The sequence below is a fragment of the Nanorana parkeri genome, unplaced genomic scaffold (genome assembly GCF_000935625.1).
Source record: "Nanorana parkeri isolate BGI_ZX_2015 unplaced genomic scaffold, ASM93562v1 scaffold1662, whole genome shotgun sequence".
Lineage (NCBI taxonomy): Eukaryota > Metazoa > Chordata > Amphibia > Anura > Dicroglossidae > Nanorana > Nanorana parkeri.
In genome coordinates, this window is record NW_017307930.1 from 207313 (window position 1) to 234896 (window position 27584).

The 27584-nt window shown below is 42.4% G+C and overlaps 1 protein-coding gene across 1 annotated transcript in view; it reads left to right on the plus strand.

Annotated features, from left to right (window-relative positions):
* The window catches only part of LOC108799223 (inositol-trisphosphate 3-kinase A-like), a 107439-nt gene that overhangs the window by 45105 nt on the left and 34750 nt on the right, over positions 1–27584 (plus strand). The gene's annotated exons all lie outside the window — the stretch shown is intronic.

Consider the following 27584-nt stretch of genomic DNA (forward strand, 5'->3'; position numbering starts at 1 on the left):
CATAGAGCTAATTTACACAACATCACCTTGCAATTCATGCAAGGCTTTGCACAACACACCTGCTGGGTGTGTACACACTACAAAGGTGTTTAGATTCCACCCATAGATCATGCTGGGAGGGAATACACTACAGAGGTGTATACATGTTCGTGGTGTGTACAAAGCTGTAAATAATGAAGAAGGCAGACCCCGGGAGATGCTTACACTGCAGGTCCTTAGGTACACTTTTCTCTCCAACAAGCAGAACAGTAGTGACATAATCTTAAGACTAGCAGCTAAAGGCAGCAGTGCCTTTGATGATCCTACACTGCAGATATACAGCTGTGAGGCTTTAGGCATGGTAGTGTAAAGGCACAGCCACATGTATGGAAGTGAGCTGCTATTTTTAAGTGAAAGTTTTTTTTAAAAGTTCAAACTTTTTTAGGTTACTGCTTAGACGCAAATAACATTTTGTATGTCCCCTAGTAGATGGCAGATCTTCACTTTTTGAGTTCAGGTTCACTTCAAAAAATATATACAGTACTTAAATTTTTATGTTCATATTTCCTGTGCCTTCTTGAAGCTAACTGTAGAAAGTTTATAGGAGGTGGTAGCCCAGAGTTCCTGCTTTGGAGCTAAGATTAGTAAAGTAAAAGTAAAAGATTAGCTAAGTAAAATGCACTCACTGCAGCCTGAATGCTGAGCCTGTCAGGACACAGATGGCTGCATGATCTGGTCTATTCTCTAAAGTTGCTGATGGAAGAAATAAAGCTAACCTGGAAGGTAGCTGTCAAGTGAACCGCACAAAAGGAAGCAAAAAGGTATTGGAACAAATGTAAAATTCAAAGTGACAACGTTTTTATCTACAAGATTGTATGTATATCTAAATATTAATTAAGCCCTATGGGGGACAAGGTGTTAATTTTAAAATCCTATAAGTCTCCCATTTACACAGCCTATGGAAACATTCAGGGGCGAGAATGGTGCTGGGGATATACTCGATGGCAAAAATCTGTGAGCCCTTGATTTACTTATTGCGTTTTAGGATTAAATGTGTTCTACTGAGCCCTTTTCTATAAATCTCCTATGATCTACTATTCTTTTTCAGAGGGGGCAGGGGGGGCATCCAACATATTGTAGACCGCAGGGACATCTAAGGCCTAAGGCCATAGACCACATGATCATGGGAGCAGGTGATAAATTGCTCTATGGCAGAGGTGGCAAATTCCAGGTGCCATGTCGACTAAAAATTGGATCCTGGGCTTTTGTCAACCCGTTCACTGTACGCTGCCTTCACAATCAGGAGCGGTCGGTGTTTCCCGCTGCTCTCCCCGCCTGTATCAACAGATGCAACGGGGCTGGAAACGCTGCAGCCAATGCACAGCGAGGAGGAGAGACTGCCAATGTGCACCCCTGCCTTACAACTTCCCTCGCCTCCTTTAGGGTCCCGCCTCTGAGAGTGGGCGTATGCAATGACCAGCCTGCTATTGGCTATTGCAATTTGAAATAGCCAATAGCAGGCTGGCTAATGCTTACAGCCACTGCCTGCTGTGTTTTTACAAGGATGACCAGGATTACAGGAATCTAGAGTCTATTAAAGGGGAATTGATTCCTGCAAAAATAATATCACCAAGCAACAGAATGCCTTTTCCTTTGTCAGAGAAAATTGGATTTTGGGCCTGGCTTAGTGAGCTTGCTTGGAGCTATGAGGTTTTAATGCTTTGTGCCTTTTTTGAAGATGATCTTTGGTCTTTTAGGAAGAGTGGGTACTCATTTTGGATCACTTAATAAATGCCAGTTGTTTCCGACCCATTCAATGGCTTTATAACTGTTAAATTGGGTGATACATCGTACCTCATTGCCATTTTTTGTGGTAGAGGGAAGGCCTTAGTCTTTTTACTGTTAGGTGTGTCTGTAAGGAATTGTGAGAAAGCCATATGGATGATCTTCCTTGGTAATCTCTTTTCATGGAATTTTATACTGAGATGTATACTCTGTGTTACATAATCTCCGATGTCTGTACAATTTTTTCTTAACCTGCAAAACTGGCCCTTGGGGATGTTTAACTTCTACAAGGGGTGGTGGCAACTGTTGTAAGTACGAATTTCCCTCAGTGGGTTTGACATTATTTTTGGTGGTAATCCGATAGTGAATGTGGGAAAGTTCCAAATTGAGCAAAACTATTGTGTCGGAATTAATGGCATGCATGAATGACCAGCCAAAGTCATTATGGTTGCAATGTGTGACAAAGTTTTTGGGATGACTTCTGTGGGGCTGTCCCAGATGATTAAAATGTGATCTATATGTCGCCCATAGAACACAAGATGTTCAGGAAATGGGTTATTGTTCCATATGAATATGTATTCCCAATAGACCATTTTGGAATGACTACTTAGAACATAGCTTTTATATTAGAGATTATGATGTTTTCAGCTAGTGCAAGTGTGCGAAATTATCAGTAAAGTGTAATCACTGAGAAGTCTTGCTAAGGATGCACAGCCTGCTCATATAATGATTAAAATGTTCTACATCTGAGTTTTTGTTGGGATAGGGAACAATTAGAACCTCTGTCAGATTTTTGTATGTCTGTATCTAAGCTGGGAAAATACACACTCTCCATATTGCCCTGTGACCACGTCAGGGAGTCAGAACTTGATAGAGAATTTTACGTTGTCAACAGAGCAGGAATAGATAGGAAATCTATTTGTTCTGGTGAGAAGTGACTGAGAGGGGATTTCCCTTAATTTTGGTGAAATTTCCTTTCACTTCTTGTTGTGTTTGTGGGATAGGAAGTGAAGGGAAATCTCCCCAATGGGACAACTAAGACCATAAAAACTTTAGATGACCAGTTTTATTTCCATTCTCTACTGTATTGAAAACGAATAGAAGTACATTACACGTTTTGCCTTTGGATATTCTTTAAAGCAGACCTTCACCTTTCAAATGGGGGGAGCGAAGATCCACTTTGAAAATCAAGCCTTGCTGCTACTCCCGCGCTGCAAGGAATAAATAAAGGAGATACACTTACATGATCATTGGTCCTGTCTGGCTGCTAGACCGGTCCCCAGTCCCTGCAGGCTCTTCTCATCAATGGTCAGGCGGTCTAAGGACCTGTGACATCATCAGGTCCAATACAGTCCATTAGACGTGAGGAAACTGAGGCACATATCACAGCCGAAGAGGTGAAGAAAGGTGAGTGGTCATGGCCATAGGACTGAGGATCGGGTGAGTATTTCTTCTTTATTCTTGTCCCTAGACCAAAGCGAGCACTTAATCCTTGCAGTGCAGGGGTAGATTTTTTTTTAAAATCCTGGAGTTCTTTCAGCTGTCCACTCTCGCATATCTATCCAAAAACTAAAAGAATATAATCTCTCTTTAATCCAAAGAGGAATCCCAGGTGGACATGGTGACTTTCAATGAACTTGAAATCCCCTTTATCAGTTTATATGGGCAGTTCATTTCACACTGTGGTCATAAAGAATCCTTCAGTCATTTTGTCAAAATATTACAGACGTGTGATATAAGTGAATCTGTGAAAGTGAGAAGAGATTAGGCTTTTCTGTAAACACGTGTCTACCTGAAAATAATCATATCATTAAGGTGGCTTACTTAGTAGAGAGGGTGATTACTAAAGGATGTGGCTTTTTCCAAAGGTAAACACTACGTCCCATGTAGATAACAACGTAATAAGCTCTGTTGACATTACATACCTCCCCAGAGGCTGGCCCTTATTACACAGAACCTGGCAAGCCTGAATATAATGTGCCCTTTTGGAAATTGAAGGATGTGGCTGAGGACTTTGTACTGTACTTAGGAGCTGATAAGAGAGTAATTTCTGCTTTTTTCTTCTTCGTCCTTTTCAAAAGAGTAAAACACACCTTACCTTGAGAATAATTCCTGAGCCCTTGGAATAGCCATGGTTCATCAACCATTTATTTTTACTATTCATGTCGTGTACAATCCCTAGATGGCAGTTTTGTGTACTGCCTAGTACACGTGTAAGCAGCATGTGCCTCCTAATTCAAGTAAGGGAGACAGGTTTACACCTATGGGCCACCATTAAAGTGGATCTATGGGTACAAATCTAAATCTTATATGTGGTGTACCGTTACATTTTAATGGAATACATTTAATTATAAACAGTTTTTAATGCTGCTCATTTTATATTTTACAGCCATTTATCCTCCCCCCCCCCCCCCCCCCCCCACCCAATTACTAGTTGATCCTTCTAGAAAAATACATCTGAACGGGAGACGACAATGCATGCATGCCTCTAAATTCTCATCCAGTGTTGTTACCCTGAACATTTAACCTGAAGACTGAAAGTGAAACTTTACCGCTATTGAGTTGGGCTAGTTTTTGCCATAATGTGCAAGGATGCAAAGCATCCTTACACATTTTGGCACACTTTATTGTGTCCTTCTACAGCAGTCAGTGCCACCAGTCCGCACAGTTGCATTTGCTGACCTCTTTAGCTGGTTTGGCATCTTCTGTCTGCTGAAAACTGGAGTTGTTTTACTCCTGGAGATCTAAGCTCTATTGATTACCCTTTTGAAGTTATCCGTCTACCGTATCGGTAACCAAATAGTGGCATAAAACAAAAACACGGCAGACTGCCTTCAAAGAGGAGGCAGTCTAAGCGTTAACAAAAGATCGGGACAGACTAAATTTGAAAACTTTATTTAGTGTATCACCAAACACCACCAGATAACAAACAACACAGATAAAAAAATATATAAATGATCACTGACTTAAAGTCTATTTAATTTTGGGTGGTGGTTATTGACCCGAATTGGATAAGCACCTTTAAATCAAGACCCTAACGAAGATCCTTCTTGGATATCAATAACACCTATTTAAGGTGGATGTTGGTTTTAAACATAGGTCGGCTGTATATTATTTATCTGGTATACTCTATATCGAGTTGTTCCTAGTATTTCATACCGGCCTGTGTTCAATAATGATATTCGTGCTATATTGTAGTCCTACTAGGTGGTTACTTTGGTTGATAGCAAGAGAAACGATATCGATGTGTATCCAGGCTATTGGATGTATTTTCCTTTTAATCCCTAGTAGTATAAAGTGTTGTTTCGCGGGAAAAAGAAAAAGACAGGGTCTCCGGTCTCTGTCTTTGGGATATATATCTATCGTTTTTTTGCTGTTCAAATCTCTTAGTTGTGTAGACTTGTCTTGTACCTAATGTATTGTTTACTATTCCCACATTTGAGTTTTTCTATTTAGACAAGATGAAAAAATGAAACAGACTAAAACGAAAAAAAGATAGTGTATCCGTTGTTTCAACTCACGTATCCTTTGGAGGGGAGAGTTGTCTTCTCATTGATTTTAAATGGAGTTGGGTAATCCTATTTGCTGTAGAGTTCTTTGTTGCCTCGGCCGAGGATATATATATATAGTAAGGAAATCCACGGTGCCTCCTGGGAAGTCCAATAGTGGCAAGCACTTTGTTAGTTGGAGATTAGTTTAGGGCAGGGGTGCCCACAATTTTTTGTGATAAGATCTACTTCTCAAATGACGAGCTACAGGAGATCTACTAACAACAACGAAAAAACCCTTGCACTCCTCTGGCTGTTTCTCCTCGCTCTGCTGGCTGTCTCTCCTTGCTCATCCTCCTGGCTGTCTTTCTCGCTCTCTCTCTTCTGGCTGTCATTCCTCATTTTCTCTCCTGGCTGTCTCTCTTCACTCCCCTGGCTGTCTCTCCTCATTCTCTCTCCCCTGGCTGTCTCTCCTCTCTCTCTTTCCTGGCTGTCTCTCCCCGCTCTCTCTCCTGGCTCACCTTGCTGTATTTTGCAAGCAGTGCAGTGCGACAGGCTGTGTAAACTAATATTCTTTGATGCAATACATAGCACTTCAACCACCAGTATCCACCAGAAAGGTGTCAGGGAGCTTGGCTCAGCAGACTCAGGCTAATAGGTAATTATGTGTGCACAGCTAAATAAAATATACCAAAATGGAATAAAAGGGCCCCCATTCACACCCTTAGTGATCTACCAACATCAGCTTTGAGAGCTACAGGTAGATCACGATCTACCTAATGGGCACCCCTGGTTTAGGGTATCTAAGTGATCGGACCATTGGAAGATCAGATGAGTGTTGTGGGTCTAGGTTTTTGGAGCAAGGTGTCGGGTTTTGGTTCGGGTCATCCACCAATTTCCATATGCGGATATCCACATAGAACTCTAAAAAGGAGCAAAAAGAAAGTGAATCAAAAAACAAGAGCTGAATTACTAATGAACAAAACTGAAGATAACAGAGACTCTCAAGAGAAAACAAATAACTGCACAAGGATGATAACCAAGTACGGCTCAGGATGGGAAAAACTACGGTCAATTCTGACTAAACACTGGCACATCCTACTGCTATCCTATACTGCTACCAACTATATCCAAGATAGTAGGACCGAGACCCCTGCTAACGGCGCGGAGATCTCCAAATCTCAAAGACACACTGGTGAGCTCGGAATACAGACCCAGAAACACATCCCAAATCTCCTCAAAACCAAAGGGAATGTTCCCCTGCGGTAGATGCCAAATCTGCCCAATGGTGGAAAAACAGACCACTTTAAGAATACAGAAGAAACAAAACTGTATAAAATAACTTAATTAACTGTAACACTGAAAGAGTGATATACCAAATCGAATGTAAGTGCTATAAATATTACATTGGAAAAACCAAAAGGCAATTACAAATACGAATTGGAGAACATCTCAATGATATTAAGAAAAAAGAAAAAGAAAGTCCCTTAGCTATTCATTTTTCAAAGTTCCACAATAGCTCCCCTACGGGACTAAAAGTGAAGGATATATATTTACTTAATCTACCCCCACGAAGGGGCGATTTCGATACTATATTACTGCAGAAGGAGAAAATGTGGGTATATCGCCTAAAAACTATGGTACCATCCGGTCTGAATAATGAATTTAACCTCAACGTCTTTCTGTGAACCCTCCTGTAAAAAAGAAAAAACTTCTAAAATCCTAGAAATGCTATAAAACACATTAACCAATATGATATATTAGATGTGAAAAGGTTTTTATTCTTATGTTTTCCTAAATGGTTGAAATAACTTGATACACTGACGACAGGTCTTTGAATTTTCAAAAGATTTCAGACCAACTAATAAAAGTGAGGTCTGATTACTTGATGGTGGGGATTCAGTTTAAATATATCCTACACCCGGAAGCCTGCACGTCCTGACGAAGCCCCTGGGGGAGGGGCGAAACGCGTAGACGCCGCATATGGAAATTGGTGGATGACCCGAACTAAAACCCGACACCTTGCTCCAAAAACCTAGACCCACAACACTCATCTGATCTTCCAACGGTCCGATCACTTGGATACATTAAACCAGGGGTGCCCACAGTTTTTTGTGTTGAGATCTACTTTTCAAATGACGAGCTACATGAGATCTACCAAAGAAAAAAAAAACCTCCCTCGCTCTCCTGGCTGTTTCTCCTTGCTCATCCTCCTGGCTGTTTCTCCTCTCTCTCCTGGCTGTCATTCCTCATTTTCTCTCCTGGCTGTCTCTCTTCGCTCTCTTGTCTGTCTCTCCTTGCTCTCTCCCATGGGTCTGTCTCTCTCTCTCTCTCTCTCTCTCTCCTGGCTGTGTCTCTTTGCTCTCTCTCCTGTCTGTCTCTCTCCCTCTTTAATGGCTGTCTCTCCTCTCGCTCTCTCCTGTCTGTCCCTCCTTGCTCTCTCTCCTGTCTGTCTCTTTCCACTCTCTCACCTTGCTGTATTTTGCAAACAGTGCAGTGCAACAGGCTGTGTAAACTAATATTCTTTAATGTCATACATAGCACTTCAACCACCAGTATCCACCAGAAAGGTGTCAGGGAGCTTGGCTCAGCAGACTTAGGCTAATAGGTAATCATGTGTGCACAGCTAAATAATTATACCAAAATGGAATAAAGGGTCCACCATTCACACCCTTCATGATCTACCAGCATCAACTTTGAGAGCTACTGGTAGATCACGATCTACCTAATGGGCACCCCTGCCCTAAACTAATCTCCAACTAACAAATGGTTGCCACTATTGGACTTCCCAGGAGGCACCATGGATTTCCTTACTTTATATATATCCGAGGCAACAAAGAACTCTACAGCAAATAGGATTACCCAACTCCATTTAAAATCAATGAGAAGACAACTCTCCCCTCCAAAGGATACGTGAGTTGAAACAACGGATACACTATCTTTTTTTCGTTTTAGTCTGTTTCATTTTTTCATCTTGTCTAAATAGAAAAACTCTTAACCCAAATGTGGGAATAGTAAACAATACATAGGTACAAGACAAGTCTACACAACTAAGAGATTTGAACAGCAAAAAAACGATAGATATATATCCCAAAGACAGAGACCGGAGACCCTGTCTTTTTCTTTCTCTTTTTCCTTTTCCCGCGAAACAACACTTTATACTACTAGGGATTAAAAGGAAAAGACATCCAATAGCCTGGATGCACATCGATATCGTTTCTCTTGCTATCAACCAAAGTAACCACCTAGTGGGACTACAATATAGCACGAATATCATTATTGAACACAGGCCGGTATGAAATACTAGGAACAACTCGATATAGAGTATACCAGATAAATAATATACAGCCGACCTATGTTTAAAACCAACATCCACCTTAAATAGGTGTTATTGATATCCAAGAAGGATCTTCGTTAGGGTCTTGATTTAAAGGTGCTTATCCAATTCGGGTCAATAACCACCACCCAAAATGAAATGGACTTTTGGTCAGTGATCATTTATATATTTTTTTTTATCTGTGTTGTTTGTTATTTGGTGGTGTTTGGTGATACACTAAATAAAGTTTTTTGTATGATATTTTCAAATTTAGTCTGTCCCGATCTTTTGTTAACCCTTAGACTGCCTCCTCTTTGAAGGCAGTCTGCCGTGTTTTTGTTTTATCTTCTGTCTGCCACCGGGCAACCACAGATGATCTAACATCTGCACATGACTGCTCTAATTACATCATTCTGGGACTCAGCTCCATTCTTGGCTTCTTACAAATGCATGGAATTAGCTGGAAATGTACACTATGATGTGTATGTTCTGCAAGAATTGTGCACAGAATAAAAAAAACTGCTAGGAGCAAAAATATTTATTTTTTATGGCAGAAGAGACTTTATATGTCCCACAAGGTGTCCTTTAGTCTTCCAGGTTCAATGAGGTTCAGCGTCACACAACGCAGAAGAGTGAGGAGATACTGTGACGTCAGGGCATTATGGACCCACTACCCAAAGGGGCGTCTGCCCAGCACCCTTCATTCACAGTATATTCATGCTGTGATGACGTCTGTGCTGATCTCTGCATCTGGAGGTCTACCCTGTTCCTGGAAAATATTGAAGAGGAAGAGAACCAGGCGTGTAGGGTGTGAGTCTTGTAGACTTTGGGAAAAGGTAAGTTTGGAAGTAGAAATCCTGGAGTTGGGCTTTAACTTGAATACACTTTAAACCCTAACCTTAATTCATCAATCCCCTTTACTCTTAACACAATCAGTTCAGGCCTACTTTATTAGGTTGGCAGAATTAACCACGCCAAAAACTCAGTCCTTAATCAGTCGCTCACAGTGACCTCCACGCCAGAAAATGCATTTGTTCTTTACATATTTCTCTAAGGAAAATGACTGTTGGGTAGATTGGAATTTTTAGGCTAATGGCTAATTATTCCACAGAGGTCGGGGTGTACATAGACGTTTACGCTTGAAGGTCTCAAACATGCACATTTTGGAGAGTGCTAGGGGGAGGAGATCCTTTTGGCTGATAAAAACTTTTTTATTGTGCTTTTCCTGTAACTGCATTGTTTGAATTTTCACTTCTCTTAGGCTCCATTCATACATAGCGTTAGCATTTTCTGGCTATTGCTATAGCCAGAATGTGTGGAATCCGCCCATAACCTTACACTTGGACTATTTTAGGGGGATGCTGCAATAGTCTGAACAATGCATTGTTTTTTATGCTTAGCGCGGTTCCACGGGTATTCGTTCAGCCAAATACGCGCAGAAAACCACTTGTGTGAATGGAACCTTAGTAAAGTAATCTTGGTATGAAATTGTGACAGTAGGCTTGGAAGACAAGCAGAAGCCTAGGCAGAATATTCTGGCATACCTTTTGTTACATATAGCTAACACCAGCTGCCGTTGTGGTACAAACAGGATGTGAAGAAAGGATACACCTGTTTTTTCTTCTTTTTTTTTGTATTGTACGATAATATACACCCTTAGTGATTTCTTAGATCAGAAACAGAACATAAAGGTTCCAGTCAGTGTCCATTAGTATTGTTCTATTTACAGAATGCCGCCGTTCAGAAGAAGGCATGTTAAGGGAGTATGGAAGACATTGTAGGAATTCCACATTACTTCTAATTTACTGTGTGGGTACAATTTTGTGTTGCTAGCTGTTATGACTACTTCATATCTATTGTACAGTTTGTACTGTGCACAATGCAAACTTGTTCTACTGGTTAAACTCTATACATATGTGTAAGTGTATGAGCTAGGAAAACCGCTGTAGCATTGGGAAGCATTCACCCCTAGGTGACTTCATGTACCTGCCATTTCCTTTTCAAGGACACCAGAACTGCCAGAACCTGGGTGCTTAAATGCAAATACTGACTACAGGAAGGCGTCTTGTGGAGCCCACCTCTTATGCCTAACCTTTAGTTATTTAGCTTACCCATTATGTACAGTAACCTGTAGTTGGGCTCTGGAGGCTTTGTGAGAGCTTAAAGGTGCCTTAAAACCAAACCGCCTGACTTGCACCCCTGCCGTATATATGCAATGCACGTGGAGTGGATCGAGCACAGTTCATGTGGAGTGGATCGAGCCGGTTTCCCAGCCAATCAGGAAGCCGGGCGGCGAGTAATGACTTGATTGACTGCGAAGCCAGCTTCCTGGCCAATCAGCATCAAACTGGTTTCCCAGCCAATCAGGAGGCGGGTCATTATTCGCCTCCAGGCTTCCTGATTGCCGTCCCTTGCTGCTCATTTCATACAAGTGATCTGAGCAGATCACTTGTATAAAACCGAACGGCGGCTCCACACTGTACATTTAGCTCTGCTTGTCCGAAGCAGGGCTAAATGTACAAAAAAAAACGAGTCGCCCGAAACAGCATGTCCCGGGCATCAGGCGATAGGAATTACACCCCTATGCCCATTCCTTAAGCGAAATAGAATTTGCCCTGAAATTATCTCTCTAACTACACCAACGGTGCTGTGGAGGGTCAAGCTTGACACGTGCTGCCCTGTAACACTATTTGAAATAACCTTTTAGCTTATCCATAGACTGTATTTGCTTTCCCTTTATTTCTGTACACACGAACATTAAAGGAGAACTATAGGGTTAGGGCTTTTCCCCAATTATTTCTGGATTTGCCCAGCTGCGTGAGTGACAGCTGGCTCTGCCTGTCTAGAGACAGAGCCAGCTGTACCCGCCCCCTCGCCCGTCCATTCTGCCAGTCAGCGCTGGAGGATCGAAGCGGGGAGGGGGGAATCCAGCCCCTCCACTGTCACGGCAGAGAGCCGTGACAGGATCGAGAAGTGAGCGAACGCCGGTATATGTTCGCTCAATTCCCGATCTACTGAGCCGACCTGTGACAGTCTCATTGTCACAGATCGGCTAGAACTATGAGGTGAGTGAAAAGCACTCGCCTCATAGTTCTCCTTTTAAAGTGGACCTTTACACTCAAAAATCTAATTCTATCAATGCATCCCTCTTTGTATGATGATTAATAATAACATAGACATGTCAGGTGTAAAATTACACTTGCAGAGCATTTACTTCCTGCTTTGAAACTGCAAAATGACTTCAGTTTGCTAAAGCAATGCACACTGGGATTGCCATGTCATCAGCAGAGCATTGCTGGGAAATCTCATCTGTAATCTCACAAGATTTCAGGGAAAGGCATATTCCTCTCCTGAGATGATGTGCATGATCACATGTCCTAGTCACATATGCCAGAAATCCAGGAAGTAAAAGGAGAGCTAGTCATCTGCCCTTAGTAAACATGGCCACTGTCAGAAGACTGGGGAAGAAAAGAGAAATAAGGTATGAAAGAATACAAAGCATGCAATTATCTAGAAGTATGTGTTTGTATAGACTGTCATTACTAAACATTTCTAAAAGCGTGTTTGTTGTTATTTTAAAGATATGGGTAAAGGTCCACTTTAAAAGCTCAAAGGGTAAGTCTGGTTGAACTTGGCAATAATGGAAATCATTTTTCATAATCGATTTAGTTGGCTGATTATTTGGTTTCCATTAATCTGATAAAATGAAAAAAAAATCACCATCATTTATTTAAAATAAAATACACAAATGGAGTGTTACAAACATAAGTTTACTTCAGAACAAAACAGTATGCACATTTTTTTAAATTGCACTGGAACACAGGTCATTGCAGTACAGAGCGTTCCAGTGTGGGTGATCATACTGCGGACGGGAGGTGCATTTGGGATGCTATTGAAACGAATGGCTCTGCAACGCACATCCCGCAGCACAATTTGTCGGGCTGAAAATGACTTTTACAAAAAAAAATGTCAAACAATAAAAATTGTATTTTAAATGTTAGTTTGTTTAACTTTGTTTGCATTTTTTATTTTTATTTAATTTTTTTTTTCTTTTTCATTTTAGTTTATTTAATTTTAAGTATTTTTTACTTCATTGCTGGGAGCAATAGCCAGCCTGCTATTGGCTGTTGTCTTTTAAAATATCCAATACCAGGCTGGGTATGGTTCCCAGCCTCTAGATTCAGAGGAGGCATGGAGGGGTGGTGCAGAGGAGGCACAGAGGAGGAACGGGCTGGGGAAGAGGAAGAACAGGCCGGGGCAGCAGAGGCACAGGGGGCATAGAAGGACCGGGGCAGCAGTGGAAGTATGGGGGGCAGTAGCGGAGGTGCAGCGGGGGAATACAGTCACAGCAGTCTCTCCTCCCGCTGGTGCTGGCTGCAGTGGTCTGTGTCCCTGCTGCCTCTGCCAATACAGGTGGGGAGAGCAGCGGATATTGAAAGGGACACAGACCGCTGCAGCCAGCACCAGCGGGAAGGAGAACGGAGGAGCAGAGCGTCAGCAACTAATCAAAAAGCAACTAATCGATGATGAGAATAGTTGCCAACGATACTTATAATCGATTAGTTATTGCAGCCCTACAGCTGATCGGCGAGTGTTTGTGAACAACTGGACATAGTGTGCTTACTATGTCCCAGTTATGAATGACTGGGAAGTGATCTACATCACTTTCTGTTCTTTCATGATTGTGGACATACTAACTTACACAATATTCACAATGTATAAATAGACAGGAGCACTCAGCATAGAGGATTCCTGCTCATTCAGTGCTGGGGCTGCACAAAAACAGATTGAGCACTCTGTGTCCTGAATCTCTTTTTCTATTTTAAAAGGAAAATATCAAGGGTTCTGTTTAGACCCCTGAATTTTCTCCAAAGCCCCGACAGTAAATGGAAAACAAATAAAATTAAATTTTTTTTAAAAAGGTTGGAAAAAACATAATTTCCGGTTTCTGCCTGACAACTTTTTTTTATTTATGGTTTCGGTCTCAAAATGTTATTTCGGTGCATCCCTAGTGAGAAAATATAAACATGAGCATAATTTCTACAGTCTGAGCTCAATTCTGTTTTTTCTTCGGCCATGGAGGAGAGGGCAGGACTCTCATAGAGATCACTGTGCAATCATGCCCTTGTAGCCAATGATCAAGGACTAGTGTTGGAAAAAACAGATCAGGGTTGATGCAGTTCATGCTGTTTTTCTGCAACAGCTTATCCTTTGTTTGTCTTTTGCAGTATGACGGGTGAACAGATCTGGTACAGGTTTCAACCCCCAATGATGCAATGACGGTTAATAGATTGTTCAGTATATTATTAGTTGTAGTAACCTGTACCCCACCTTTTATACGGTGGTAAAAGATGTGACCAAAATTCACACTAATAGGTCAGTACAATGTCTATTTTTAAGAAATCCTCTGTTGATTTCACATGCCATACCACAAAGCAGGGGATTCCCTTCAAGAAACAGCAATCTTCCTAACCACTTCCTCTTCATTTTCTGGTATACATTATTTATTTATCTTCCTTCTGCATCATATTTGCAACTTTTGTCTACATTTTCCAGTACTGTTATTTTTATTTAGGTGACAGTGTTGTATATAGCAGAAAAAAACTCCAAGTATGCAAAAATAGATTTTGAATAAAAACAAGAGGTATTTCACTGTGAGAGTAGTGAAAGTTTGGAATTCCCTACCACCATCTGCTGATAACATTGATAAATTCAAGAAACTTCTGGATGAGTTTCTTCTTTCTCAGAATCTACAGGGATGTGGGAAGTGTTAGAGCAAGATAAATACACATACACATACACACACATACATACACAAACATACACATACACACACATACATACACAAACATACACACACACACACACACACACACACATTGAACTGAATGGACCTTAGTCTTTATTCAACCATACATACTATGTTACTAACATGTATTAAAATATATTCCTAAATACGTTATTTGTTAAAGCTAGCTTCTATAATCCTTGTGTGTAATTTTTTTTAAAACAAAACAAAAACCTTTAGCCTCCAATGCTAGTGCAAAAGTCTTGCATGTGATATATGTATGTATATTTATACACACATACACAGTTGTGCTCAAAAGTTTGCATACACTTTTACATGTACCATTTTTAAAGAAAACATGAGTGAGCAGGCAAAACACATTTCTACATACCCTTAATTCTTAATACTTATTGCCCCTTTAGCATCAATGACTGTGTGCAGTCTTTTGTAGTAATTGTCTATGAGGCCCCGAATCCTTGCAGGCGGTATAGCTGCCCATTCATCTTGGCAAAATGCCTCTAGGTCATGCAAAGTTTTTGGTCGTCTTGCATGAACCGCACGTTTTGAGATCTCCCCAGAGTGGCTCAATGATATAAAGGTCAGGAGACTGTGATGGTCACTCCAGAACCTTCACCTTTTTCTGCTGTAACCACTGGATGGTCAACTTGGCCTTGTGCTTAGGGTCATCGTCGTGCTGGATAGTCCAAGGGCATCCCATGCCCAGCTTTCGTGCAGAAGAATGCAAATTGTGTGCCAGTATTTTCTGATAACATGCTGCATTCATCTTGCCATCAGTTTTCACAAGATTCTCCTTGCCTTTAGAGCTCACACACCCCAAAACATCAGTGAGCCACCACTAGAGATGGGAAGGGCTGGAAAAAATGTAAATAAAAAAGGAGTGTGGAATATGTTCTTTTACAATAATAAATAATATATCTTTGACATGGTATTCAAACTATATAACATGAAAACCTTAATGAAAGATTTCTGAGACTTTATGTAAAGTATTAAATTATTGCACATTCTCTCAGCTGAAGACAAGCAAATCCTGGAATACAATTCAAGTAACACTGTACTTTTCAATGCAGTTCTCAACATACAAACGCGTTGCCTAAGAGAAGTCACTCCGTACACCACTCGGTGTATTGCTTCTACATCCTCCTCCCTGTTACTGTGCGTGACTAGCCCTTCCCGCAAACCCCCGATTGCCTTTCCACACCGCACACAAGTGCCTCTGATCTAAGAGCAGTCACTCCACATACCACCCGGTGTATGGCCTCAACATCCTCCACCCCGGTTTTGTGCGCGGCCAGCACATCCCGCACCCTCCCCTGATTGCCCCTCCACACCATACACAATTGCCTCTGATCCTCCTGGCTCCAGCAGTGTTTGTTGCAAAACAAACACAGACGATCACCGGCAGCAATACTCCCTCCCAGTAGACACTTATCCACATTGCCACCCGAGCTCGTGCTGAGTTCCCGATTCACTGACACCCAACAGAAGCTCCTCTGCCTCCCACCATCCACTTCCCCCTCACTTGGTTACCTGAATACGAGTATGCCCTAACCCCGACGTCCACAGTGGTCCTCCCTCTGCACACCGTTCTACTCCGCCTCCACCACTTTGCTAGGACACCAGCACACGCCACCTGCGTCCGCACAGAACGAACTTCTGCCTCCCTCCCCTCATTAACCCAGCGCAAACCTTTGCATCGGACAGCAGCCTTCAGCCCACCCAGGACTTCCACAATCAGTTCCACCCTTCCCAACCTCCACACAGCAAGTCTGCTCCAGGATTTCATCCATCAGAGTTTGCATTTGAACACACACACAGCATCTCTGCAACAGTAACCCGCATTGAAACAACTTTGAACAGCAACCTCGGGAATCAGAACGTGTCTCAACTCCTTGCCTCCAATCCATCACAGGATTTCCATCGACGATGATAGCGATGCACACCAAACTCTATGGTGAGTAAAGAATTCACTTCCAATTATACACTCGCAGAAATTCTGAATAACTTTCTTTCCCTCTTGCATCGTTTTCCGACCGGGATTCCACGCAAGGATCGAGACCCTTGTGAAGCCCTTCCACTCAAAAGACCAGACCTCACGACCACATCATCAGGAGTGTCCCACCACTGAACACGCACCAACCCCATCAGAAGAGTTCACCACCATTGTGTCCTCTCGCCATCACACGTAAGTGTCTAACATCCCCTCCACCAGCTCACATTCATTCACCATTTGTCCTTGAACATTTCCTATCCACGCATTTTGCGCCAGGCAGTCGCGCTCCTTTCCCTTTTTTTCCTTCTTTGTTCATTTTTATACAGTTAGACACCCTGGTCTAATAACAAAATAGCGGCACACCGGCCACTACACACCACCCCTGGAGTGCGCTAACCAATCAGTCTCAGTTTCTACTTGGAACCCTCAACCTTTGGGCCTTCTTCAGAAACAGAGTTTAGAGGGTCATTACACCCTCTAGATTTAGGTGGAGCTTAGTGGGCTATGCCAGCAGCTTTTTACGTGTTCTTGGATGCTCCTCAGAGACATCTCTGACATAATTCAAGACTTTGCCCACCTTTTGGGTGTTCTACTTCCATTCTCCATAAAAAAACAAGAAATTAAATATCCAACGGGGGGTGAGACCCCCCCCCACTATGGCCTTTAGCTCCAAGAATGTGGCTCAAAGAAGAAGTATTTCCACAAGTATAAAATGTTTGTTGAAAGTCCAGAACAAAGGAGACAGCATTTCTGAGTGACAGCCCAGATATAAGAGAGCATGATGTAGAGTACACCCAGAGCCTAGCTCCCCTTCCTCTGCAAGCTCTCCTTCTAATCCTGCAGCCCTGTCTGTGCCTCCTGTGCTCCCTTACATATACAGTATCTCAGAAGTTAATACACCCCTTACATTTTTGTAAATATTTTATTATATCATTTAATGTGACAACACTGAACAAATTACACTTTTCTACAATAAAGTAGTGAGTGTACAGCTTGTATATTAGTGTATACTAGCTATATTAGCTGTCCCCTCAAAATAACAACACACAGCCATTAATGTCTAAACCGCTGGCAACAAAAGTGAGTACACCCCAAAGTGAAAATGTCCAAATTGGGCCCAATTAGCCATTTTCCCTCCCGGGTGTCATGTGACTCATTAGTGTTACAAGGTCTCAGGTGTGGGGAGCAGTTGTGTTAAATTTGGTGTTAAACAGCAAAAAGTTTTCCCTGCACACTCACCAGCCAACATGCAAAAAAAACTTGTTTCACCGCTAAGGTTAAAAACAGAGGTTTAGTTACACGTCTTCTGCAGAAAATGTGAAAGCCGCACAGCCACGTCAAGGCACCTCTAAACAGTGTGGTCCTAACTCTAAACTATGAGGGTCTCCATCTTGGAGAACATATGGCAAAGATCAAATTGGGTGCAGGTTTGTCAGGAAGAAGCCCAACCTCCCTTAAAGGCACAGAGACGCACAAGGGATCCCGCACATCACAACAGCAGCTGGGATCCCCCGTGCATCACTGCACCAAATCAGTCAAGCAAAACAAATGGGAAATGCACTCATCAATTTGTTACGAGCTTTACAGCAAGGTGCACATGGAAGGGCCCCATACAGTAAAACAGACTCCTTTCCAGTAGTTTTCAGGAGTCCTGCAAGCGCTGGTACCCGTCTCTGATCCAGCGGTGGAGGGACTCTGACTGCTGTGTCTTTTGTGTCCCACAGTGTCTGCGCGTGCATGCGACTGGGCTGACTTACCTCTCCACTTCTCCTGGCCGAAGATCTCTATTGTGCATGAGCCCTCAAGTATAGCTGCCCCCAACTGTATATATAATCCGTAAATATACAAAAAACAAGTTTTTTTTTTTTTAAGGTTAACACACTTTGAAAATATTATTTACATCTAACTGTACTTCTTCATGTGTATATCTAAGAAGAAAAAAACCCCATGAAAAGGCTATGGATCCTCTAAAAATAGGTGCACTTTACAACAAAGTGCACTTAGCCTTTTTTGCCCCTTCAGCTGACCTAATACTGTAGATGCCTCGGTAGATATATACCTACCTCAATCCAAGATTGTTTACATCCTGTGCAGCAAGTCCTCTTTCACCTGGCTGCGCCTGTGCAGTAGAGCCCCCTAGACCTCTATAGGCCTCATCTACTTCCATCTCCCAGCCAGGAGACCAGCCCCATAGGCCTCTGTGGGGCTCTACTGCGCAGGCGTGGCCAGGAGAGAGAGGACTTACGGTGCAGGATGTCAACCAACATATCTATGCATGTGTGTAGGGGAGGGTGGCATCTGTTAGGTCAGGGGAGCAAAAAGAAAAAGTGCACTTTGTCTGAAATTGCACTTATTTTCTTAACCACTTCTGGGCCGCAATAATTCCATAGACGGCGGCCTGCAGAAGTGGTTAGAAACAAGAACACGGTTGCTGCAGCAGCCGTGTTCTTGGTACCACTTTTAACAGCAGGCGATTGCTGTTAATGTACAAGCGATTCGGCGTCTGTACAGCCGCCAGATCGTTTGTACCATGCGCCCCCCCCCGCCGCCGTTGGCTTCCCCGGGCACCGCTATCCCCATGCAGCGATTGGGAGCGGCTCGGCGGGTCTCCCCACAATGATCTGAGAGAGATTCAGAGGCTTCCGATCAATGGACCCGGAAGTGATGTGTATTACATTACATCCGGTGTCACTCTTACAGGCTCCGGCTCTTAGAGCCAGGAGATGAAGCTGGGGAAGCAGATCTCTGCTTCCTCCAGCTTCTTTGGGGTCCCTATGTGACATTAGGGGTCTGAAAGACCCCTGATGTCTCCGTAAACGGGAGCTGTCACACCCTATATGCTATTACATAGGGTGCTTGTTAGCCCCCTATGTGATAGCAATAGGGTTATTGTAAAAAAAAAAAGGGTTATTGTAAAAAAAAAAGTGTTTAAAAATTAAAGTAACATAAAAGAAAAATGCAAAAAAAAGTGTATGTCCCACGTGCACTGACATCCACACGGCGTGACCTCATATTTCATATTGTACCAAAGAATTGGGTATTATATTATGTTTCTGTGCACTAAATTTGTATTTAGTTTATTTTTTCCTAAAAATACTAGTTTGATTAAACATTTGCGCAAAAACCGTGCAACATAAAAAATTGCAACTAGCATTTTTTTTATTCTACAGGGCCTCTGCTTTCAGAACCTATGCTCGCCTCTGGGACTTCTCCAGAGTGTTCACCATCCTCTGGAACTTCTTGCCCCAATCTGTCCGCCTATCTCCTACGCTGCCCACCTTCAGGCGATCCCTAAAAACCCATCTCTTCAGAGAAGCCTACCTCATCTCAACTTAACTCGCTTTTACTTCCTCCAATAACTCAATCCAAACAATTATTACCTTTTGTATCACTTGCCCCTCCTACTAGATTGTAAGCTCTCACGAGCAGGGCCCTCCCAACCCTATTGTTCTGAAACTGTATTGTACTGTAAATTGTATTGTAACTGTACTGTCTCTACTATTTTGTAAAGCGCTGAGCAAATTGTTGGCGCTATATAAATCCTGTATAATAATAACCTATATACTGTAATTGGGGTTTGAAGCTGTTTTCTAGCCAAAATTTTATATTTTATCACGTGTGCGCAAATAGTAAGAAAATGCCCCGGGCAGCAAGTGGTTAAAGTGTCAGAATAACAATATCTAATAAACTTACATACACACACATGAATTAACACACGGATGGAATGAAGCGAGCAAGAGGCAACAAACCATTGGACTCTACTTAGGAGTCCTTTTGATTTGAATTAAAGGTGAGGGTATTTCGTAGAGCTGCAGCTAACGATTATTTTCAAAATCGATTAGTTAGCCGATTATTAAGTTCGACTAATCGGATAATTTACAACTGAAATGTTGGGGTAAGGTGCACGGGGTGGAGGAAATATCATGAGCTCATTTTTTGAAAGGTTGAGTTTTAAGAAATGTTGTGACATCCAGACTGATATGTCAGATAGTAGATTAGTGGCACGCAAGGACACATCTGGATGAGAGTGTGTTAATGAGAGTGACAAAATAAGTTTGTTTGGCAGCACGGAGGGAGGAATTATATTTTATCAGGGCAGCTTTGTACACGGTAAAGTCTTGCAGAGACCTAGTTCTCCGCTACAGTCGCTCAAGAGCGCGGCTTTGTCTTTTTTGATGTTTGGTAACTTCAGTTTGCCACGGTTGTAGCAGGCGTGGTCTAAGTCTGCGTGTTGTGAGGGGAGCCAAGGTGTCTAGGGAATATAACAAAAGGGGAGGATTAGATAGGAGATACACTATAATTTAAGGGCATTGAATGGGATCTATATGTATGGCACATGAAGGATACAATATATGAGGAGGAATGATAACATGAAAGGTTAGTGATTTATAACTAATACACAGGAAGATATAAAGGGACACCAAGATTACTGACACCTCTTTTGAAAAGAATAACAATCACTAATATATGGGACACCAAAGGGTACTTAACATAAAACTAATTTAGTCATTATGACACACATTGGTGCAACTGAGGTTATAAGAACGAAGAGGCTAGTGGAAGAGTTTATGATATAGGTACACAAATTTATGAATTACTATGGATACTAAGCTGTAACACTCAGATTATATCTATCATCGCGGTTATGTTTTAGATCTTTTAGCTTCCCTGGACCCTTTGTGAATATAAGCATTGTTTAAAGCAGGGCGCTCTAATAAGGGAACACCAACCAAGCTTGCTCTGTCCCACTACTGGTCCATTTTCTGCCTCACTGTTGGTTGGTGAAACTGCCCAGCGCAGTGATAGACTAATAGTGAGTTTGGGTAAATTATGAAAACAGGTTGCAGTGTTTCCCATTAATGTGCTCTGATTTTTGCCATGTGGCGCTGTATACTGTATGCAAGCATATTTTTATACTGTTAAGGCACTTTTCTGGTTCACATACCCCAGCTAAAGGATATAGAGCCAGGAGAGTTACATATTCCAAGCTAGCTTCCCTCCCAGGTCACTGGATTCTTATCCAACAAGTCCATGCTCTCCACCCCTTGTAAACTGCCTGTAAAACCTTGCTTGAAACACGTTAGGACTGCTTGAAACATGTTAGGATAACCACATTTTACAAAGCTGTGGTACCTCTTTGATGGACAGTACCAGCATGCCCACTCTCAGCCAGGTCTGGTATGCAGGGGAGTGTCGGAAGTGTATGTGTAAACATTTTAGTCAATTTTACAAAAAAGAGGAAGTACTAGAATATTCTTCCATGTTAAAGGAGAACTATGAGGTGAGTGCTTTTCACTCACCTCATAGTTCTAGCCGACCTGTGACAATGAGACTGTCACAGGTTGGCTCAGTAGATCGGGAGGTGAGCGAACACATACCGGGTTAGCTCACCTCTCGATCCTGTCACGGCTCTCTGCCGTGACAGGGGGAGGGGCTGGATTCCCCTCTCCCCGCTCCGATCTGCCAGCGCTGACTGGCGGAACGGACGGGGGAGGGGGCGGGTACAGCTGGCTCTGCCTCTAGATAGGCAGAGCCAGCTGTCACTCACGCAGCTGGGCGGATCCCGTCGTCTACGTCGGGATCCGCTCCGGCTGCGGCGTCTCCGTATACCGCGAGCTGTAGCTCGCGGTATACTGAGCTTAGGGTAACGAGAGGACGCTAGTTTGTGTCCTCCCGTTACCCTAAGGAGAACTATGGGAAAAAACACTGACCCCATAGTTCTCTCTTTTAAACATCGATTCGTGCATAAAGTTAGGCGTTTACATGATACCTTTATTGACTATTTGATGCAAACTTTTGGTATTTCTTGGATCTCTCTGTCGGGCTTTATTTATATTTTTCTCAAAAGATATAAAGCCTGACCAAGAAATCCAAAATCCAAAAGCTGGCATCTTTAACAACTTTAAATTGCCCTTTTTTGGCTATCATTTAAACTCCAAACTTTCTGCACATGTAGATAAGATTATGTTAAATCATCTGCTCTCATATATATGTTTTTTGAGATCCATTAAAGCCAGTGAATCTCCGCCAACCATGTGCCAGGTCGGAGGTTCCTGCAGAGTACGCAATATAACGCAGTGCCTATGTGAAGAATCTGGCTTGGAAGTTTGAACCTGATTGGCGATATACCAAGAAGAGTCAGATACTTGATCAGCTCAGGCTTCGGGAAGCATGGTGTTTTGTCCTCGGTGAGGACCGCATTCAAATCAGGCTGCATAGATTATATTTGCATTACAGTAAATTGAGTGAATGTTCTTTTTTTAGAGCAGTTTCCTTGTTTACTGTATAGTATTAATCATTTATTGTCGATTTTCAGTTGTTTTAGAAATGTTTTTTAAAAGAGGTTTCTTTAAATGATAGCCACATTGGACGAGGGAAGGGGCAGGGCAGATGAATGTCGCAATCTCCGCAATCTTATCCAATCACAGACCACCTTTTGTTCTGTTAAAAGAATACAAGCTGTTTTATGAATGGGCAGGAGTACTCTTAGGATGTTTGGTATCTGGAGTTTAGTGGGTGCAATCCAGGAATCACAAGGGGAGGAATTGGGGGTCAGAACGGGCCTAGAAAAAATGGTACATGCATGAATCTATAACCGGCCTTTATAGCAGGGCGCACATTGGGAAGGCTTACAACAATACAAAACACAAAAATTCCCCAGCCTCAACCTGCCAGCCAGCCTGCAACCAAACAAGTAGCCCTGTCAACAGTATGCGTTAAAATCAGAGGTTTTAGTTGCACAAACTTTTGGCCAAAAATATGTAGAAGCCACACTGCCGCGCCAAGGCACCTCTGCAAAGTGTGGTCCTAACTCTATGTATCCGAGTCTCCAAGTGTGAGCATATTAATGAAGTTGATAAATTACATGCAGGTCAAACTAGTCAACTAGTCAAACTAGAAAAAATGGTACATGCATGAATCTATAACCGGCCTTTATGACTATTTTGGGTTAGGGGGACGCACTGGAGTCCCAGCGTGCATTTTTGGTTGCTGGGCCTCCAGTGCGTCCCTGCACCTTATCAGGAGGAGTTGGCTACCTCCAGGTACACCTGCATGTAATTTATCAACTTCATTAATATGCTCACACTTGGAGACTCGGATACATAGAGTTAGGACCACACTTTGCAGAGGTGCCTTGGCGCGGCAGTGTGGCTTCTACATATTTTTGGCCAAAAGTTTGTGCAACTAAAACCTCTGATTTTAACGCATACTGTTGACAGGGCTACTTGTTTGGTTGCAGGCTGGCTGGCAGGTTGAGGCTGGGGAATTTTTGTGTTTTGTATTGTCAGAACAGGCCTGCCTGGCAAACAATCTGGATGGGTTGAAGTAATTAGTACTTAATGTACTATAGATGTAATCAGAAACATACGGCCCGGGGATACTCCCCTACTACTATCCTGATGCTCAAAAATTGTGCATCCCCTCTAGCATGGCTTGACATGGATCTGATTGTTGTGAAGTGTTATGTGATTATTTTTACTAAATTAATAAAAAATTGATTTTACAAAGAAAAGAGGGCTATGGGTAGGAGATATTAACAGTGAATAGTGGATTTTTACAGTAGGCAGCAGTCATCCAAGCATAGAATGCTCATCTTTTGGAATTATCTTATACGACACGTGCTGCTCAGAATTTTTTTTTTTTAAATTAAGTTCAGCTTTAAATTATGCCTTTTTTAAAGCCTCCCTTTCACAAATATATATCAAAAGTGAGATAGAGACACCCTATAATAGAAGAATAGGAATACTTACCTCTCTGGAGGGCTGTAAGCAAAATCTATGTTCTCCTAAAGAGCACTGGGTTCCACTGTAGGTGTGTTAGATAGTGGCCCCTGCTGGGTGCTGTGGTTCAATCCACTGGTCCCTACATTACTACTGTGTCCTGTAGTGGGGTAGGCAGTTGACAGGCAGAACCGCAGTGCACAGCAGAGACCCTCAAGCTGGAATTGCCAGGTAGCATTGGCATCTGTAGCTCTTTAGGAGAGCGAAGACCCTCACGGCGAGACCCTCAAGCTGGAATTGCCAGGTAGCATTGGCATCTGTAGCTCTTCAGGAGAGCGAAGATTTTACTCATCACCCATCGGTACTTGTACTCAGTCATAAAAAAAATTGGTATTGGTGCAAATATACAGTATAAATGTGGTAATATGTCATTGTGTTGTAATATCTGTACCAGAAATTAACTGGCAGGGGTGATGGGGGGGTCCCACACACTAAAGGGATATACAAGCGATTGGCGGCCATAGAGCTGTACACATTCTGCTTGCACGTGGAAAACAAAGTCACGTACATGTATGTCCGGGAAGGATCCGCCGTTCGCCCGTAATTTTACGATGGGCGGACAGCAAGGGATTAATAATTGTATTGTAAGCACATGGCACTTGAATAGCTTCAGCCAGGGAATGGCAGCTGCCATTGGCACAATTCTGCAGATGACAGCTGAATGTAAATACAGCAGCAGGTAGTGGGCTGGTACAATAGCCAGCCTGTTATTGGCCATTTCAAATTGCAATAGCCAGTAGCAGGCTGGCTATTGCACTCGCCCACTGCTTGCTGTGCCCCTCCCAGCATGGAGGGGAGAGCTAGGGGATCCAATCAATGAATCGATAATGAGAATAGTTGACAACTATTCTCATTATCGATTTAATCAATTAGTTGGTTGCAGCCCTACTGGCGAGACCCTCAAGCAGCCCTGTTGAGACCCTGCACATCCTCCTGAGACCATGCACACAGCCCGGGTGAGACCCCGCACAGCCTCCTGAGACACTGCACAGCCCTGGTGAGCAACAGAGTATGTAGCTTCCAATTATTCTGCATTGCTGTATAATGGATTGCTGTTATTTGCAGTGTTCTATAGTTGTTGGTATTCTGCTTTGCTGCATGATGTTTTGCTGGGATTTGTAGTCTCTGTACAGGTTGGCGTCAGTGGGAGAGCTACCAGGGTCGCATTGGTTGCAGCTGGGACTGGGCCCTGGCACTCCACCACTGTCCTAAAATCATAGTCTGTATTGATTTTTTTTAAAAAGGCACATCACACAAAAAAAAAGGTATCAGCGAGTACTAGAGATAATATATCGGTACTTGTACTCCACTCAGTCTTTTAAAAAATGGTATTGGTGCATCCCTAATATACAGTATAAATGTGGTAATATGTCATTGTGTTGTAATATTTGTACCAGAAATTATTAAAACTAAATCTGTGCCTTTTGGATTTGATCATTAAAAAAAACCTGTAACCAGACCATACATTTCAACAAAAATCTTCCCATTATATTATATGTGTAATGTATATTTTGCATGTTATTTACCTGTAAAAGCCTCCCTTGTGTAGGCATCCAAAAGGCCAGAAGACCGCCGTTGGGTTCCGCCATCTGATATAATTTCATTTTGATGAGATGTTAGCAGCTCCAGTATACTCAGAGCTGTCACAACACTGTATAGTATTACCATTTACTTCTCCCTTTGCTATTATATAAAAGGTTATCTAGGAAGGCGAAGGGAGGGATGGAGGAGCTGGACAAGCATAGACAGTAATTAGACATTCCCAGCAGAGGGAGGGGAATCTTTCTGGAGTAGTCAAATAGTAACAAGTAGTAAATTGAGAGGCATATTGCAAGTGAATAAAAATAATTAATGGAAAGGAAAAACTTTGCAAGTAAGCATTTAAACGTCTTGATTTTTCTCTGATTTTACCTTCAGTTTGTTATGTTGGTGACAGTGTCTCTTTAACAAAACTACCTTAGACTCTGGACCCCATTTTAGATAATCATGAAGCTTTGTGCTGACAGACCTCTCAGTTTCGCAACCGATCCCTTTCCCCAGGTAAATATTTGTAGGTTAAACACATGATAAATTCCTTGAACTCAGATATTTTTGATGTCCCCCCATCTTCCTCCTGTGTAAAACTAAAAAAGTGCCAACCCTCACTTGCCCTCTCCGTGCTCCAAACGCTGTCTACAACTTCCTGCTCTGCTCAGCATTTGAGGGCCTCCTGAGGGCTGTCATTCTGCCCATTTTTCTTCTGTGACACCTGCCTGTCATTTACACCACCCACTGCCTACTGTCATGCCTGGCGTTCCTCTTTAACAAATGTTTACATATTCCTCATGCCTTTACCCCCTTTTGACTAGAAAATCACATCAGCATACAGCTCTGCATGCTGATAGGAAATCATCTTACATTCATTAGCTAAACAAACATATTTTTATTTTACTTACAATTTATTTATTTTATCCACTTCCTGGTCCACTTTGGCACAAATAATGTAATCGTGCCCAAGCGTTGCATCCTGGGAAGGTTACATCAGCAGAGCTGTGCTGGGAAATCTATCTGTAATCTAATGAGATCTCCGGGATGATATGCATAGTCAGGGCTTGAAAAATGTTAGGGTGTCTCACCAGTCAGTCAAAAATGTCACCAGTCAGCATGACCGGACTATAGCCTTGCAACTTATGTTAACATTTTTTGGGGACAAATGGAGCTTTCTTATGAAGGTATATTATCACCACTGGGGGGGGGGTTATTTTTTACTATATAATGAAAAAAGTACCGTACATTTAGAATAAAAAAATGTTTTTCCTACGTTATGTTATAAAACATCTATTCTTACCCATATTTTTGGTAAAACATAAAAGATGGGGTCACATCGGGTAAATAGACACCAAACATGTCAAGCCTTAAAATTGCGTGCGCCCACAAAATCGCAAAAAACGACCACACTGAAAATTGGCCTTTGGCAACGCTTTTACCGCTCATCAGTGTAGTGTTATCAGTAATTAATGCCCCTGAAATATATCTGCATGTGTATGTGGGGGGCGGAGGACTTTAAAAAAATGTCTTCTTTTTTAATGTAAATGATTCTTTAATTTTTTGTATTACTTTTTATTTTTTTACACAACTTAATTGCTATCACATGGGGGGCCCCCTATGTGATAGCCAATTTACATGACAGGTCCTCTTTATGAAGACATCAGGGGTCTCCAAAACCCCTAATGTCACCTAGGGACCCCCAGAGAAGCTGATGAAGCAGAGATCTGCTTCAGGGGTCTCCAAGAACCCTAATGTCACCTAGGGACCCCCAGAGAAGCTGATGAAGCAGAGATCTGCTTCAGGGGTCTCCAAGACCCCTAATGTCACCTAGGGACCCCCAGAGAAGCTGATAAAGCAGAGATCTGCTTCATCAGCTTCTGTAGCTGGAAAGTGACACTGAATGCAAGAA